Source organism: Paroedura picta, chromosome 1 (assembly GCF_049243985.1).
Source record: "Paroedura picta isolate Pp20150507F chromosome 1, Ppicta_v3.0, whole genome shotgun sequence".
NCBI classification, from domain to species: domain Eukaryota; kingdom Metazoa; phylum Chordata; class Lepidosauria; order Squamata; family Gekkonidae; genus Paroedura; species Paroedura picta.
In genome coordinates this window covers 123,499,040-123,517,565 of record NC_135369.1, presented here as the reverse complement: position 1 = coordinate 123,517,565, position 18,526 = coordinate 123,499,040, and the positions used below count along the sequence as shown (strand labels likewise).

The 18,526-nt window shown below is 43.4% G+C and overlaps 1 protein-coding gene across 2 annotated transcripts in view; it reads right to left on the bottom strand.

The window, feature by feature from the left end:
• Positions 1-18,526, bottom strand: part of SESN1 (sestrin 1) — a 59,832-nt gene that overhangs the window by 30,439 nt on the left and 10,867 nt on the right. Inside the window, exon 1 of one of the 2 annotated variants that reach the window (XM_077302583.1) lies at positions 11,921-12,157. The exons of the other annotated variant lie outside the window; for it this stretch is intronic. The gene's annotated coding sequence lies outside the window, so the exon portion shown is untranslated. Of the gene's footprint in view, positions 1-11,920; positions 12,158-18,526 lie in introns of those variants that run through there. 2 annotated transcript variants of the gene reach the window in all.

Here is an 18,526-nt window from a genome sequence, read left to right as displayed (position 1 = left end):
CTTGTCTTCTGTCATCTGCAAAGGAAAAGCTGCCCAGCAAAGATAAGTGGCAACAAAATGGGGGGATGGGCAGGAATTGTGGATAATAAATACATTTTCGCACATCAGCAGATATATTTTATTGTAGACCCAGTAGACAATCAGTGTCAGGCTAATAGTGTCAGAATGGTTTTGCATCTGAATTTCTACATCGTTATGACAGAACTTTTTATGACACAATGCAGGTAAAAATGTTCCTTAAAAGGCATGGAAGCAGACAAAGAGATGCAAAATATTTCAACTGCAGAATGCTTTAAATTGGCTTAGGTGGCAATGAAAGTGCAGGGAAAATAGGACAAAAGAAGTTCAGGAAAGGTTGGTGAGGAAATCTTGTTAGATGGCAAAGTTCATCTCCAGCTGGCCTACCCACTTGCTCCATGCTCTGTGACATAAAACTATGTCCTCTCAAGATGGACAACAAAAAATGCTCTTCTGCACTTTGGCCATTCTAGTCACTCAACTCATGGGACTGAAGTTGCTTCTTATATTCTTGAAACCTTTGCCTTCAAGTATACAAATAGCCTAGAACACAGTCAGATAATGTGTTATTACTCAGCAAGTTTATACCTCAAGGTTTGAGATATACAACGGTCAACACCTAATCTGACACAGCTAGGTCAAGTTAATAATTGGATACCCCGCTTCTCTTTCTCCAACTGGATCATAACCTTTGACCTCTTCTGAGGTGGGTACAATATCAATCCTTTCCAAATGCAGATGCCCCTTTCTCCCTGTTTGAGGTAAGGCATATGTTCTATGTTTAAGGCTAACTAGACAAGCCAAAGTCTTCTTGAAGCCTTCCTGAGCTCTTCATCTTCTCCTGGCTTGGTGATGCCCTTTTCTCTAGCCTGTTGGCTTCTCTCTCCCTACCATTTGGTTCATCACCTGTAGGCACTTCCACAGAGGCTACAGTAATACACTCACTGCAGTTTAGTAAATACACTTTTAAATATTCTTCATCTCTTTACTCTTCACATAGGGAGAGATAAAACACTATTTGTTCATTTTAACATTACAATAGTGAGGCTCACTCTTTCCCCTCAATGCCTCCATGGGCTCCAGAGAAGGGATACTTGCAGCATAGAAAGCAGAGTCAAGATGACCTGGGAATGGTATTTCTGGGGGTGGGGGTGGTATGCTGTGCTCTAGGCCCAGAAGCATTTATGAGCAACCCAGAAGCAAGGTTCATGTTTCTGAAGAACTCCACAGAAATCCCAGGGATGCTTGCTTAGGCTGCATTCCCATAATAAGTATAAGGGCTGATTTGTGCACTATAAGAAACAGGAAAGAAGCAGCTTGTACTTCTCAAAGAATGTACAGAGCAAGGGCTCAACCTGCCACAAGGTTCATGAGCTCAGCGCTCCCAAGTCTCCTTGTAGATGACATCTGTAAATCAGCAGTGCCATTCCTGCCTCTCCCAGCTCCTGTTCTCAATTCCATGCCATCCTAAAACTTGATGCTCCAGCTATGGAAAGGCTTGAGTGTTATGCTTCTATGGGCACCAGCACTACTATTACAAATTGGCATTGTTACTGCCATTACTGGTAATGAAGGTCTTTAGTTGACTTGGACACGAGAGAAAAACGAAGGGGGGACCAACCTGAAATTCAAGTAGGAACTCAAAGGTTGGGCAACTAAAAAATAAAATGTAATGTAATATGTATTTCCCCGTGCCCAGAATCCTAGGATTTAAAAAAGCAGGTCTCTGGTTTGCACATGGACAAACCCTAGTTTTTAGGTACAGCCCAGGAGAGAATGGTGGTCCTTAGTTACCATGCTGGATGAATGTGAGCTTTGGGTTCCTGGTTTGACAAGATACTGCCCAACAGTATGCAAATCCTCTGGATCGGGGAATAACCTTCCATACACCCCATGCAGTGGGGTGGGGCAATGGCATCAGTTTTCCCAGGTAATTTTAGTCTCCAAATGCCAAGCAACATCCAAACCAGCTTGACTCACTTTATATTAAATAAATGTAATCTTTTAAATTAAATTAAATAAATGTAATCTTCATCAAAACTCAGTCAAGAAAATTAATGGGAAAAGGAAACTGTCTGAAGCATTTAAGACTAGTTTTTGTGTGTGCTTTACATCAGTAAAAAGAATATATTATTGGACCTACTGCAAATTATAAAGGAAAAGCTATCATGCCTTCTGAAATACAACGAACAGGGAGAAAAATGAAGCAGGAGACAGCACTGAGGAAAGCAGCAGAAAGCAGTTCAAACAGGTCATGCTCAACTTTCTAATTTTGCCCAGGAACAAAGGGGTAAGCTTAGCAACAGTTTTACCCAATCAGAGATCAGACAAACAGGTACAAGGCTCAACTTCTTAAAACCTCAGAAAGCCCAACCTCCCCAAGCAACCTCTCTGACTGTGTGTTGTAGAAGCCTAATTTCATAAACAAGACACAAACTAACAAAGCCTTTATGTTTAACATTCCTCGACTGGGTGAATCAAGCAGATGTTTCTAAAGAAAAGGATTTTTCTCAGTGACAGAACTTTTATTTTGTGGCGGTAATTTGACCCAGACATTACTGTTTAATTCTGTTCATTCCCTTGTCCATCTGAATGTCCCATTACATTTTTCATCAAGAACTCCCTGCATTCTGAAATGTAAAGCTTCTAAAATACTTTGGTATTTTTATTTCACAAGCAATACTTAACACCAGTTGATAGCCACTACATTCTCAGCAAATTTGTGTTTCAGAAACTGTACTGCAACTGCTTTATGCTAAAAACTGGAGTTTATATTTGTGTGTGTGTGTGTTTGCAGTGCAAGTGACTGTCACTTGTATAACCTCTGACTATTCACACTGAACAGTAAAACTATTTTAAGTCCAACCAGTATCGTTTCTACAAAACATGTTTACAGGGATAATCCTGTTTAAAGACATGTCATTCACTATCAAACCAAAACCTTAAATAAAACTCCTAACCCCCAGCATAAAACCTTAAATAAAATTTCTAAACCCCACTAACTTTTAAAATAGTCTATAAATATACCAGCCTAACCATCTGAAAATAAATTGGAAACGACATGCCGAAGGCAAACACAAGCACCAATGCACTTAAATACCTCCCCTCCACCCACTGTGTGTGTGATGAAGAGAGATACTGTTTTTTTTACTTCCAGAATGAAATTAGTATTATTTTCATGAAGTTCTTCAGCACTACAGGGTAATCTGAAATACTTCTCAGAACTCTTACCATGGAGGAGGGGGGAATTAAAAGTGAAGACAGTGATAAATATGTGTAAATAAATGAAGCGGAATGACTCACTGAGGCAAGTAGCAGCTGCTCCTAAGTAAGCAAGCAAAGAGTCATATTTTAATTCTCCTTTTTCAGCCACTCCAATGATTTTTCCCTGGCCAGCTAACTATCACAGAGCTCACGTCTCCCATACCATTAGGGAGAACTGCAATAGCCACCCAGTAGGCACGCTGTCCAGGCAAAAAGCAGCACCATGCAGCTATGGTTCTCTTCTTTAAGGGTCATTCTGTTGCAGTATTTCTTCCTATTCTAGGTCATAATACATGGTATTCCTAGCTTTAAGGAGCTCCAAGATGTAACCTGCATGATGCCACGACACTCCTTCCAGCTAAAGAAGCAGCGCTACGCAGCAGGGACAGAAGGCTATGAGACCTTTTGAGAACTATTTGCAAGACTCAATTAAAATAATGAAATAAAGGCAGCCTTGCAAGATGGTGAAACTGATGACTGAAGTATTGTCTATTGACAAAAAGGAACTGCAGCAAAGAGCTCAAGCAGTGTGTGTTGTGCTTTTGTGCAGGCCATCAGGAGGAAATGCAAAACCCACCGATTCGTCATCTTAGCAAGTTCCTCTAAATTATATGAACCCTCTCCTGAACATAAATCATGACAATGTTTTCAATCTGTTTATATCACATTACTAACAGCCAAGAATGACCTCACACCCAATAAAGATCAGCACAGGGTTAAAGAGGGTATTTCTGGAAAGCCACAGTTTTTTTAGTAAAGAACAACTGGAAAACAAAAAATGAGGATCTAACCTCCCCCTGCACCTCCTCCCAAATAGACAAGTAATGTATGCATGTGAACAGACATGAGCCTAAAATGTCTATCACAGCACAGATCTTGTGAGAACATTTTACAAACCCCAGCTTGCCCCTTTTTTATTCATCAAGGTACCCTGTCACAAGGCACTGATGGTTCGGAGAAGGCCCAAAAGACCTGGTAGCAACACTAAAAATGATGAGAAGGGAGAAATAAAGACAAGAAAAGCATGATGGAAAGTGAGTAAAGAAACAGTGTGTGGGAGTGGGTGGTTGTAGGATGTAGTAGGAGAAAGGGAAACTGGGAAATATCAGAGAGAACAGGACAGACATTGCGGAGGTACCTTGGACGGGCAGGAAAAAATTGAGAAGGGAGGGAGGGACGATGGAACCAGAGTGGAAGGAGGAAAAAGAACAGAACCTGAGGGGGGGGGAGGAAGGATTTCCTCTCCCCCATGAGTCCCCTTGTTTGCAATAGTCTCTAGGTACACTGGAGACATCAATAAAGACTGGCATTCAGTTTTATTCATCTGTAAACCGCTCCGCGGGAGCAGTAGGAATAAAGCAAAGGGCATTGTGGGAGGAGAAAGGGGCGGGGCGAGTCCAGGATAAAAACTCGAAGCAAAGCGGCTCCCGATTGGCCCCTCTGAATGTCAGTCCGGGGCCAAGGAGTGTCATGGCATCAGAGATGTGCCGGCCCAGCTCCTTTCCCAGTACCGAAGCCCTCTCGCCCAATTGGCTACTTGCCCTGGGAGTTACCAGCCCTCTCCCCCCCGCCGAGCCCGCACTCTGCTGCCGCTTCTCCCCCCCCCCTCCAAGTCCACACACAACTCTTCCCCCACCACTCCCCCGGCCAACCCCCCCCATCACCAGACCTATGGGACCTCCGCCTTGGCCCCTGCCCTCCTTCCCCCCATGCCCCGTCCCCTTTCAAAGCCCTTGCATGCCACCCATCACCTGCTCCTGCTGCGCTGGCCAACCAGCTTGGCCAAGAAATTACCCAGGGAGCCGGTAATAAGGACACCTCGCACGGAAGCCCAGGCAGCACGCACAGCGAGCTGAGCCGTGGCCGGTAAGGGAGCCATCGCGCAAGCCTGGGGATGAGTCCCGAGAGATCTGCCTGCCCAGCCCAACGACATGCATCTGCCCCAGCAGCCAGGGCGGCTCCTCCCCGTGCTAAGACCGCATTCCGCAGCTGCTTCTCCCCTCCTCCACACCGGACTCTTACCCCGCCACCCCCCCAGGGTGCTCCCTGCCACAGATCACCCCACCTAAGGACTCTTCAGCTTGCCCCCCCACCCTCCTTCCCCCTGTGCACCGTCCACTTTCAAAGCCCATTTATTTTACATGGGCTTTGAAGCTAGTTATGACATAAATGACAAGGAGTACTCAGGGCCATTCCGCACAACGGGCAATGCTTCTAAATCTGAGAGCTATTGAAAAGTGCTGCAATCAGTAGGGGCAGGTCTCGGTAACGCACACAGCCGTTTCTGTCGGAAAAAAGGCTCTCCCACTAGCGTTGTTTTCATAACGCACAAGTTTCTGGTCTCGCAAAAATCGCAACAAAGGAAGCGATATTTTTCCGTGCTCCCTCCTGCCCCTGGCCATCAATCAAACAGAACAGCCTGTTATGTTCGTGCTTCCCTTTAAAAACTGTTTTTTAAAAACCTGAAAACACCAGTAGCAATGCATATTCGTTCATTCGATGTATCAGAAAGAACTTTCAGCCAAAGAAGCATCACTTATTCGTTGCTTCTGCTGGTTTAAGGGGGGGGGGGGGCGAATGGCGATCACAATGCCGGAAGCTCGGGTGTGAGAGCTTAGGGAGGGACATGCTTGCTACCACTATATTGAGAATGCACATGCCTTTTTCGGATGTGTTGCAGGTTGTTCTCAAAAGTCTAGCACTACAACAAAGCGTTTTTTGCGGGAGTGTTGCAGGAGTGTTGCAGATTGTGTACGACGTCGTGTGTAACAAAAAATAAATAGCATTACACAATGGTAACACTTCAGCAACATTAACGCTGTGCAGAATGACTTATATATACACAGTAGTATATTAATAGGACCTATAATGGTAGAAAAAAATAATTCTTACATGCCAGATAAATAAAATATTTGCCTCTTTGCTTTCTGGGTTCAGTCATATTCTACTCCATTTGAGTTGCATTCCTATACACACCGTACACCTTACTGAAGATAAAGGCTCTTGCATTCCAAGTAGGGGTGAAAGGTATTTCTTACTGGAACATTCTGCCTGGAGGAGAGGTCTTGAAACAGAAAATGGGAAGTAACACTTTGCCATTATCTTACTAGTACTCTACTGGTACTCTACCAGTCTTACTGGTACTCTACCAGTCTGTATTAGCATATTTTCACCTCTACTTCCAAGTAGGACTTTGTCTTAGATGGCTGTTGTTTCCTTTGAATTGTTAGAACATCAGAGTAGTAGAATGGTCTGATCTCTGTCCCAGGAAGTGCCTGAAACTTCACATGTACCTAGAGAATAACAACATCAGCTATGCAGTGTCTGAGAATCATGGATGCAAACTGTTATATACCTAAAGCCAGGGTCGGTAGCACGTGCTATAGGCCTGTTCTTATTGGCTTGGTCGGTACAACAGGACTCTCTTCTTCCTCCCTTTAGGGAAGACGGTGGGAGAGAAGGCTGTTAGAGCAGCTATTATTACTGCTATTCTCATGACAACCCTGAAAGGCAGGGTAAGCTGACAGGGTGAGACCAGCCCAAGTTACCCAGAACTGGGATTTAAACATGGTATCCCAGATTCTAGTCTGATGCTCTGATCACTATAACATGCTGGCTCCCAATATACTTGCTGCAATCAAACAAATGAATATCTGTTTGTATTCCTTCTCAACTGAGTGGACCGACTGCACACAAATGCAAACAATCCTTGGGGAAGATGGGGGTGGAAATAGCATAAGGGTTGAGGCTGAACAACAGAGAGCATATTGCCTGCCAAACAGATGCTTTCCAAGTGTGTGTGCTATAAATATATGGCATTCATGACTGGGATACAGTTTATGTCTTGTACAGCTTTCTAGGCTCCATGACTATCTGCTGTTGACAGATGAGAATTCCCTTTATGCAGATACTAGTAAGCAAGCCCGCTGTAATCTAAATACAGTGGGCGCTAGACCACGGAGCCCCCGGCAGTCATGCGGAGCGCGGCTGCCGGGGGCTCCCTTTGTCGGGGGCCTGACGTGGCGAGAGGCGCTTTGCACCTCTCTCCGCATCAGGCCGTTGGGCAGGGAGCCCCCGGCAGGGGTTCCCTTTGTGGGCGGCCTGATACAGTGAGAGGCGCTTTGCGCCTCTCGCCGCATCAGGCCGCCATCAAGGGAGCAACTGTCAGGAGGCTGGGGATTGGCCCAGCTGATGGTCTGTCCTGAGGAAGGCGCCAATCAGGTCCCTTCCTCATCACGGACAACAAATTATTTCGTCCGCGGCGCCGCGGGCGTGTTAAGGATATGAGCACTAGAGATTTACCAATGTCTGGTAATTGTTTATCAGAAGTGTTTTGCAATGGTGATTTCTATTAATAAGGAAAGCAGAACACTCTTTCAAGTTATTTGAAGACTCCCAAAGTCCCAGGATGGGACTATCCCATACCTTTCACTCTCCAACTAACAAAGTACAAAGGCTCCCTTCATTTTAAGTAGTTCTGCTGTTGGAGGACCAGCAATTTAAGTTTGAAAAAGGCTTCTTGGATGATAGTTGGATCCACCCCAATATAACCACCAGATATTTATGCAAATATTTTCTCCATTTTGTTTTGCACTGGGCATTCAGAATGACCTACAAAATGAAAAAGTACAAATCTGAAGAAAAATATACAATCCAACAAGCCCCCAGTATAAACTTCGAACTGGTGATGAACCATAAGGATGTGCTAGTGATGCTGGCTGATACAGGGCCATAGACTGCAAGCCACAGGCTAAGAGCATCTAGGCACAAGCCAAAGGGTGAGATGCTCTGGCTTTAAGTAACCTGCAAAAAGGAAAAGGCTGACACTAGACCCAAGACTCATTAAGCTGCCTCAGACGTTCCAATTTTCCTCACTGGCCTTCCATGTCCTTGAAGACAAAAGTCCCATCTATATGCTCATCTATCCACTGATAGAAAATAGTATATTGTACTAATCAAAAATATATATTTTAACCAGATCCACTACTCTGCATAGGTAGCAGTTTAAAAACTTTAAAATCAAGATATCCAGTACAGGCTAACTTATGGAAAAACCTTCCCAAAGCTAATTCATTTAGTTTTTGAAGCCCTCCTTCTTTCTCACCTACCCTGCAAGGGAAGTCACTCTTTGTCACTCCCACCCCATGCCAACAGCAATGGACCATCCCAGATTTAGCCTAAGTAGTCTAGGTTAAGGCCATAGCCATCTCACGAAGGTCTCACTCACCTCCACATCCTCTAATATAATATATGCTATCATGTGCCAGCAATACCCTTCTACCTGGCCATACTGGATAGTCTCCACACAGAATATTGCACAAACTCAAATTGCACATTCAAAATTGAAACCCACCTCAATCTCCCTAGCCATAATGTACTCATAGGTTGCAGCAGAAGAGTTCATAGAGATTCAGTGCAAAACCAGAGAAGGGTCATATGTAAATCTGACACAATCCAGCTTGGATTCAGGAGGGAGTATCTCCTTACTGATTAGTGTACACTATTCATTCGTAGTTTGTTAATTCCTCAGCAGCTGGGAGTGGTCCACACCCACTCTGAGTAGGTTGTTTACTCTTAACTGGATCTTGTTTTCAACTGTGCTCTGCCATGTTATATAACAAAACGTATCTTAAGAAACGGGGTGAAGGTCTTTCTTTTTAGTGACTCCACTGCACCACCCTCTGCTGTTCATAGTCATAAAGATTTTTATATATAAATGTTTCTCTTGATGGTGTATGACACTTCATGCATCTGACCAAGTTTGATCAGACTAACAAAATCTTATGCCATGGTAAAATTTGTTTTAGAGTTCAATGGACTTTGTTGTTTCAGCTGCAAACTAGCATGGCTACTCAGCTGGAACCAGTCTATGATTTTTAAGACTATCCACTTAATTTAAAAACAACTTTTCAGGTACAATTAAATGTCAGAATCTACATAAAATGCACTTCCTCATAGGAATGAACATGAAATCTGTATGTGAGGCTGATTTAATTATCATGTATAAGTGACTGGTGAGTCTTACATCCATTAGCCTAGTGGCCAAAAGCTATCAGTTCTAAACAAACAGCACAGACATGTGTTGACATAGATTTAATTACCACTTGTTAATTATTCTTGGAATTCTGAAACAAGACAAAACTGGGGGGAAATGAATCACTAGGAAAGATTAACGCATTGCATTTAAAATTTTTATAATAAACAGGACAAAGGTTCCTCCAAAAAGGGTAAGTAAGTAAATGGGGGAATTGATGGTACAGCCTCAGCAAAGCTACACTTTGAGGATACTTTGAGGTAGCCTCCATACTTTGAGGATGCCTCTTCAGCTGACAAAGAAGAATAAGCATCCCAACATCTAAGCAGAAATGAACGCCCATTTTCTCAGGATTCAAGAAGCAGTGGGGGAAGTACACTGTAGCACAGTGGTCCCCAACCTTTTTATCACTGGGGTCCAGGCAACGCGTGACAATTTTACTGTGGCCCGGGGGGGGGGGTAGTCTTTTGCCGAGGGATGTTGCCACTGCCTGAGCCCCTGCTCCACTTGGTTTCCTGCCAGCACCCCTGACTTCCCGCCACCCACTGGGGGGCGCTGCCAGTAGCATCTGCGCAGTGCCATCCTGAGGGGGAGCCCCAGCCATGGTGGCCACTGGAGAGCACCAAAGGTGAGCCAGCAGCGAGTGCCAGGGCAGCCCCTGAAGCAGCAGCCGGGGAGGAGGACGAGGAGGATCCGCGGCCCGGTACCAACTGATCCACGGACCAGGACCGGTCCCCGGACCAGGGATTGGGGATCACTGTTGTAGCACACACTGTGCATTATTCTCAGTAGTGTTCCTTGCCTATTTGGTACTTGAGGCAGATAGATTTCAACAGCCCCTTCCCTCCCTTCCTCTCTCCCTCTGACATCAAGCCATAACTAACTTATGATGACCCTATATGGTTTTCAAGTCAAGAGACATTTGGAGCTGGCTTGCCATTGCCTGCCTCTGCATTGGCCCTGCTTAGCTTCTGAAAGGTGCCACTGGACCCAAACTTTAATTTCACTAGCCAGAAAAGAAACAGTGAACATTTTTATTCCTCACAAAAACACCTTGAAGGATGCACATTTGACCTGTGATCCAACAACCATACTGGCTTCCAGTTGAATTACAGATTAGGTTTAAGGTACTGGTACCCATTCACGGTCCAGGTCCTGCATATCTGAGAGACCATCTTTCCATCTATACCATTCCAATGAGCTGTTGGTCCCTGGTCCCAAGGAAAGACACCTGGCCTCAACCACAGCCAGGACATTCTCTGTCCAGGCTCCTACCTGGTGGAATGAGCTCCCAGAGCAAATCCAGGCCCTGATGGAGCTAGCACAGTTCAGAAGGGCCTGCAAGACAGAGATTTTCCACCAGGCTTATGGTTGGGGTCAATGAAACAACAACATCTACTCCCAGCCCCCCTACAAAAGATGCCCCCTGACTGCAGCCTAGCTCCAGAAGATCTGACGATGAGCCAGCCTGGGACTGCTGATGCTGGTAATGTTACTGACACTAACTTAAATTGTCACTTCAATTTAACTCTAAATTTAATTTTAAATGTTGCATTTTAGAAACTTTGTTAAATATTTTGTTATTATGATGTTTTAATATGATGTACACCACCCTGAGCCGGCTTGCTGAGAGGGTAGTATAGAAATATAATAAATAAATAAAATAAATAATAATGCCAGTATAGTGAAATGTAGTGGTTAAGGTATCAGACTAGGATTTGGGAAATCCAAGTTTGAATCCCCACTCATGCTGTGGAAGCCTGCTGAGTGCTGCCCTTGGTCCAGTCACATTACTTTCAGCCTAAGCACCAGGAGGGAGGGCTTCTGAAACCCAAGACCTGACCACCCAAACATCTATAAGACATTTTTGAGAGCTAGGAATCTGTCTTCACACTAACTTCTACTAACTAACACTTGCCAAAACAGCACAAAATACTGATCACAAGCTTCACCAGCCAGGATGTTATCACATTACCCATAAAAAAAAGTGCCCCCATGCTCCACTGTTTCCAAAGGACTGAAGTCAAACCAGAAAATTTCTGCAGTAGAAACTGAAAGTGTATGTGAGGGGGTATTTCTGCAAGCCCAGCAGAACAAGACCAACATACAGTGCCCAGCAAAACCAATGCCATTGTAGCAATGTGAGCCAATGTGAAGCACAGAATCACAGTCCAAGCAAGGGGACTGTTTCTGTGCTTGACACAGAAGCCCAGCATTGCCAGTGCAATGCGCAGTGCTCAGAAAGCCCAGTGCTATTTACAATATAAACAAAGGTTTGCTACTATACTACCTGTAAATATATTCTGTCACCAAGCCGGATAGGGATGAGAAGGTCTTGAGACCAAAAAAGTGAAAATAAATGAGGAATGGACACATTCAAATTAAAAGAAGGGAGGCAGAAATGAAGGAGAAATGTGTGGAAAAGAGGGAGAAAAATTAAGAGAAGGAAACTAGGGTTGTGCTAGAGCCTCAGAGGGGTTATTGCCAGTGGAGGGGGATTTAACTTTTAAATATATTACCTGGTATGATTGTTTTCCCCCTCCCAAAATGGCCAATGATGGGCCTGGAGGGGGTGGAAAGAGGAGGGGCTCTGACCATACAAACCTTTGCTGGCCAGGGCTCCTCACATCTGGTTGACCAGTTGGTGGTGGCTGGAGTCCAGAGAGATAAGTCTTCTTGAGGTTGGTTGGATAAGGGGGTTGTTACGTTGTTGCTTCATATTGGAGTGAGAGGGGGTGACATGTCACTTCTGGGGGTGTGGCAAGTAGGCATAGCCAATTGACATCACTTCAGGGTTACCTCAAATCCTGCAAATTTTTTCAGAGGTTGCTTCACATTCAAAATGTTGAAAAAGGCTATTATAGAGTCTGAAATATAGCAAAAAGAGAATATAAACACAGACTACAATACTTTCACTCAAGTATTTCAGTTTTGAGGGGAAAAATTACCAGAGTGATAGAGCCTGCAGTATAGCTTTGACATCAGTTTTCTACCTTGGGCTGGTTCTAGATTACCTCCATTCTATCTTTTTTCTTCCAAAGGATAGCAAGAATACTGGACACAACAATAAACAGTGGAGTCCACAGATTCCCATCTTGCTTCCATACGCATGATTTCTCATTGACAGAAAGAGGAAGGATTAGCAGGTAGGGGGCCAGACCACAACTCTTAAGGAGCTTGATGAACACTGTAAACCTTGTAACCTTGTAAAAAAATTATTTGCTAACCACAAGTGTAGGGAGAGTAACAGGTCAGATGAGGTATGAGTAGCAAAGATATACTGAAAGGAAGGGATGGTTATTGGTATCAAAACATAGCTTATTTACTTTATATATTGCCCTCCCAGTGAGTCAGCTCATCAATTAGAACATACCTCAATAATACAATTAAAATACTTAATTGAAAATTAAAATTAAAAAAACCCTAAAACTAATCAGCATTTTAAAACCGTATCAAACATCAACAGTCCTGCTTTTGGGTTGCCTTCAGTCTGGGGGCGTCTTTAATGGAGGGGCAGTAGATTATTAGGAAAATGTTCTCAGAAACGTATGTGAAATGTTGTATACAACATGGGTTGGTATACCAGGGCCCAAAGCAGAGTCTTTGTCAGCTATCTAAGCAGGCAGAAGGAGGATGCTAGAATGTATGCTAGATTAGAAATGGGAAAGTAGCAGAGAGATTGTTAGCAATACAAAATATTAAGTGCTTATGTAAGATGTGAAACAAACACATGATGTGCATGAGGGGTGCTGTAAAGCAGTGCTCCCCAACTACCAGAGGCCTCGGCACCGAGCCGCAGCAGGGGGGGAGGGAGGCACCGGCGGACCAGTAGGTGCACCACCCTATCCCCCCACAGCGTGCGCTCACTGTGCTGGGAGCGGTTGGCCGCCTCCTGGCGCAGCAAGCGCTGCGCTGCAGGGGGGAGGCACGGGCACCGGCTGGCATTTGCGCCCACCGGCACCCGCACCCCCCCCCCGTGCAGCACACTCCCCGAGCAGCGAGCGCCACACCGCAGGGGGGGGAGGCGCACCTGCTGTCTTGCATGCACCGGCGCAACAGCGCCCACGCCTCCCCCCCCAGTCCCCAGCCTGAAAAAGGCTGGGGACAGCTGCTGTAAAGAATAGTTTCTTCCCCAAAGCATATTGCTAGTCTTCTATATTAGTCCTTTCCCCCAGCCTGAGGCTAGCACATATCCTTCTAACTGCCTCCAATATGTTTTTTTTGTTTCATTTTTTAAACAAAACTCTTTTGATCAAATTACAGCTGCATTTTTAGCCTGTAGATGTGTGAGTGCTTAAATGATTGCAATTAATGCTTAGATAACTTTGGTAAATGATACTATGTGCAACATTTTGGATAAGTGTTGTAATATATTTAATTTGTTTATACCCCACCTTTCTCCCCTGATGAGACCCAAGTCGGCTTATATCACTCTCCACTCCTCCATTTTATCCTCACAACCACCCTGTGTACGAGATGAGGCTGAGTGAATGTGACTGGTCCAAGGTTACCCAGTGAGTTTCCCTGGCACTATTGGAGACTCGAACCCGGGTCTCCCAGATACTGATCTCTTAACCACTACACAACACTCTTCTCAATTATATATACAATTCAGAGAAGATAATAGTAGTCTTCAGCTACTAGTTAAGCAGTAAACAATGATAATTTTATTTCGCAAACTTGTTTCCAGGCCAGTGCCTTTATGTAGGAGAGAATTGCTTATCTGCCTCCTTTGGAAGAGGTTTGTTTCATCCTGTATTTAAATACATTGAGGGCACAAAAAGATTTCCTGTTCAGCAATGCATCACAAGCAGATTATTACAAATTCTTTCATAAGGAGTTGTAACAAAAACATGCTTGTATAGATTGTGGGTTAGATCCAGCCAACCACAATGAAGCAAGTTCGTGGAAAGGGCTTTGCCCCATCCCACTTGGACCCACAAAAATGTCCCTCATTCAGGGATACCCCTCAGCTATAGACTATGATGAAGCAGCGCCTGGGTTTGAAATAACAATGAGAGAATCGCTCTTGTCAAAGATCTTGCTGAGTTTGAACAGCAGCTTGTGCAAAAAGTGAGATGATTTGATCAATAACCTCCATGCCATCCCCAAAGGTCTCTCCCATCCTCAAGAACAACCCTGGGGGAGTTCAGTTTAGGTTCAAGTTGTCTGGGAGAAAGGACTGCTTATGTTTTTAAATAAATAATGACCCCTAACACAGGCTACGAACATTCTCAAAAGTAACTCCAATGCAGGCAACACATAATTTGGAGACTTGGCGGGAAAGAAAAAAAGCCTCAGTGAAGAAACCTGTATATACCCAACAGCAAAAATCTCCAATGCCATCAATTTGCTAGGAATTAACGTCCTACAAAACATCTTATCCCTAGCAGCCATTCTCAAGTCTTGCAAACTGAGGACCATCACTTATTTTATTGAGTCAATCCATCTCATGCTGGGTCTTTCTCTTTTCGTGCTGCCTTCAACTTTTCCTAGCATGATTGTCTTTTCCCATGACTCTTGTCTTCTCATAATGTGACCAAAGTATGATAGCCTCGGTTTGGTCATTTTAGCTTCTAAGGACAATTTAGGCTTGATTTGATTTGTCTTCTTGGTGGTCCATAGTGTCTATAAAGCTCCACCTCAACACCATATTTCAATGGAATCATCTTTCTTCCCGTCATGCCCACACATAGCAATGGGGGATACTGTGGCATGAATAGCTTGGTCACTAGCAACAAATCCTTACTTGATTTTTTTATAGCTTCTACATGGCTGCCTTCTTAATCTAAATATCCTTTTAATTTCTTGGCCATAGCCTCCCTTTTGGTTAATGATGGAACCAAGGAATAGAAAATCTTGAACAATTTCAGTTTCTTTATCAACCTTACAGTTGTATAGTTTCCCAGTAGTCAGGACTTTTATCCTTTTTGATGTTCAGCTATAATTCTGCATTGGCACTTCCTGCTTTAACCATCATCGGTAGTAGTTTCACATCTTCGCTGTTTTTTGCCAAAAACATGGTGTCACTTGCATATCTCAAATTGTTAATGTTCATTCCACCAATTTTCATTCTACCTTCATCTAAATCTAATCTGGCTTTCCTGATATGTTCTGGATACAGACTGAAGAGACAGAGAGACAAAACGCATCCCTCTCTGACACCTCTGCCATTCTATTTCTCCGTATTCTGTCCTTACAATAGTTTCTTGTCCAGAGTATAGGTTGCACATCAAAGCAATCAGATGCTGTAGAACACCCTTTTTATTATCTACACAGTCAAAAGCTTTATCTACTGAATCTACTGAAAATCTACTGATTTTCTTCTGAAATTCTCTTGTATGCTCCAGTAGCCAACATAAAATACACTCTAGTGCCTCTTCCTTTTCTGAATCCAGCTTGAACATTTGGCATTTCTCATTCCATATAGAGTAACAATCTTTGTTGTTGTTATGAGCAATACTTTACTTCCATGATAAATTAATGCTATGGTCCAATAGTTGCTACAGTCTTTGATGTCTCCTTTTTTCGGAATTGGAAAATAAACTGACTGTTTCCAGTCTGTGGGCCATTGTTTTGTTTTCCATATTTGTTGGCACAAGATTTGGTTAGACTCCATTTCTGTGTCTTGGAACAGCTCTACTTGATAGCCTGTTTACTCTTGGTGATTTGTTTCTCACTATTGCTCTCAGTGCAGTTTTCACTTCCTAAAACTGTAGGTTTTTCTTCAAAAGATTTGGCTCGTGGTTTTGTTTTAGCAAAGAGAATAAAGCTTCTCTATCTTCTACTTCCTGGTATATAATCTATTTGGTTTCTACATTGGTTGCCCAGTGATTTTCACATATACAATGTCTGTTTGGTTGCCCGATCTGTGTTTGCAATGAACAAACTGTTGTCTTCATAGAAATCCATGAGTTGCTCTCCTGCTTCATTTCATGCTCCTAGCCCAAATCTTCCAACAATATTTTATTCTGCTTTGTTTCCTACTTTTACATTCCAGTCACTTATGATTATCATAAGTTTGGGAGCTAAGCAGGGTCAGTCATGTTCAGTGGAGAACCACTGAGGAAGACTGGGAGGAAAGTTAATGGCAAACTACCTTTACTCCTCCTCTCTTGCCCTGAATACCCCATGGCTAGGGTTGCCATGTCAGTTGCAATATGACGACAACTTGATGAAGCTGCCATCAGTCCATTAAGGTCACCAATGTCCACTAAGACTGGCAGCAGCTCTCCAGGGCCTCCGGCCATGGTCTTTCACATTACCTTTAACCTGATCCTTAACCGGAGATGCTGGGGACTGAACCTGAGAGCTTCTCCATGTCATGCAGATACTTTGCCACTGCTGATTTACAATATTCAAGTGCAAGTATTTCTTATACATATTTGTTCTTAAATTAAGTCATCAAGTATCAAGTACAATATAAATAAAACTGCATGCAGAAACTTTAAAAAATCAATTTATTTGAATTCGTACAAATCAAAAATTAATATCTCTGAGAATACCATATTGTTAAACGTTAAAGATTCTGGCTTTATGTTAAATGTTAACAATTAAATGTTAAAATTATTGCAATTAAGCAATACCTTGTGCACCTACACATACAATAAAAAGTGTCTCATTTGAGCTCTCACACAACTGCTTATATGTGTCAACATACTGCATACTTGAAAAACTGCTCTGAGTTTCACAGTTGTTGTTGTTTTTAGTGAACATGGTTTTCTATCCAAAGCCCAACCCACAAAATGAAAAAAGACTGAAAGAACAACCACCACCCACCGCATATGATTTACTGTTCTCAAAAGAAAAACACTTATTCATTCCCCCTTTTCCCAACTAACCCACACAAGTAATTTGCAAATAGTGTAATTATATTTTTTAATATGAAGCATTGCACAAAAGGCCCTGCTGAAAAGCTCAGAAGGTTCTCTCTTATTTTTAGGGATAAACAGATTCCAGAGGTGTGATCTGCTTCAGCCAATCACAAAGCCAGAGCCCAATGCTGTCATTTCTCCATGTCCTATTGCAGTGAAGGGAGGTTTGTTTTTCTGCTTTTGTGAGCAACCTTAATGATGAACGCTTGCTTCAGGGAAGAGCTCAAGCTGTGCAGCTGAGATTTAATATAAAACATAGACACAACGATCAACAAGAAATCACACTCTCTGGGATTTCCCCAGCTATAAAAATTACACTTTCTGTCCAAATAGATAGGACAGCAGCAGACCCATGCACATAATCAGTTATGCCACTGAATCTCTACAGTGTCAAGGAAAATACGAACCCCAGCAGAGTGGGCAGGGAAGCTAAACCCACCTGCACCTTTCCTCACAAAGCTGCTCTCTTCTTTCAAAGTAATTTTTCTTCATGTGGGAACCCATGGAAGGAATCCCTGCTGGGGAAGGGGGAATACAATTTATTTCTCATGAAGAAAATGCTGCCTTGAAATCCTGTGAAATCCAAAAGTGGTAAAGGGGGGTGGGTTAGAAGACAATAACCCTAGGAAAAGCAGTAATTTACCATTAGGTAAAGGTATCCCCTGTGCAAGCACCGAGTCATGTCTGACCCTTGGGGTGACGCCCTCTAGCGTTTTCTTGGCAGACTCAATACAGGGTGGTTTGCCATTCCCTTCCCCAGCCATCATTTTACCGACCTCGGAAGAATGGAAGGCTGAATCAACCTTGACCCAGCTGCTGGGATCGAACTCCCAGCCTCATGGGTCAGAGCTTCAGACAGCATGTCGGCTGCCTTACCACCCTGCGCCACAAGAGGCTCATATAATTTACCATTAATTATCCCTAAAATAGTATTAATTTAGTCTGTACAGATGCAGCAATATTCTATAATCCTGCCTGCTCCAACAAATTTAGTACCCCTCAGCCATTCTGCCATGGCCACATCCCTGCAAGTCAAATTAGGCTGAAAGAGTGATTACTGGCAGAAGATCACTTATTGAGCTTCATGGCCTCAGAAAGTAACCCACTATGCAACACTGGCTATAACTGTTCTGCCCATTTCTGAATAATACTTTACCAGTATTGCTACCCGCAAGTCTGGGTCAGATGCCTCGGTAGTTGTTTTTTCATGCCACGCCATGCATTATAAAATTCCTATCCAAACTGCATATCCATGTGTTTATTAACAAAAAATCTATGTGATGATCACAAAAGGCATTCTGTACTCAAACTCAAACACCCTTCCACAGTAAGATTG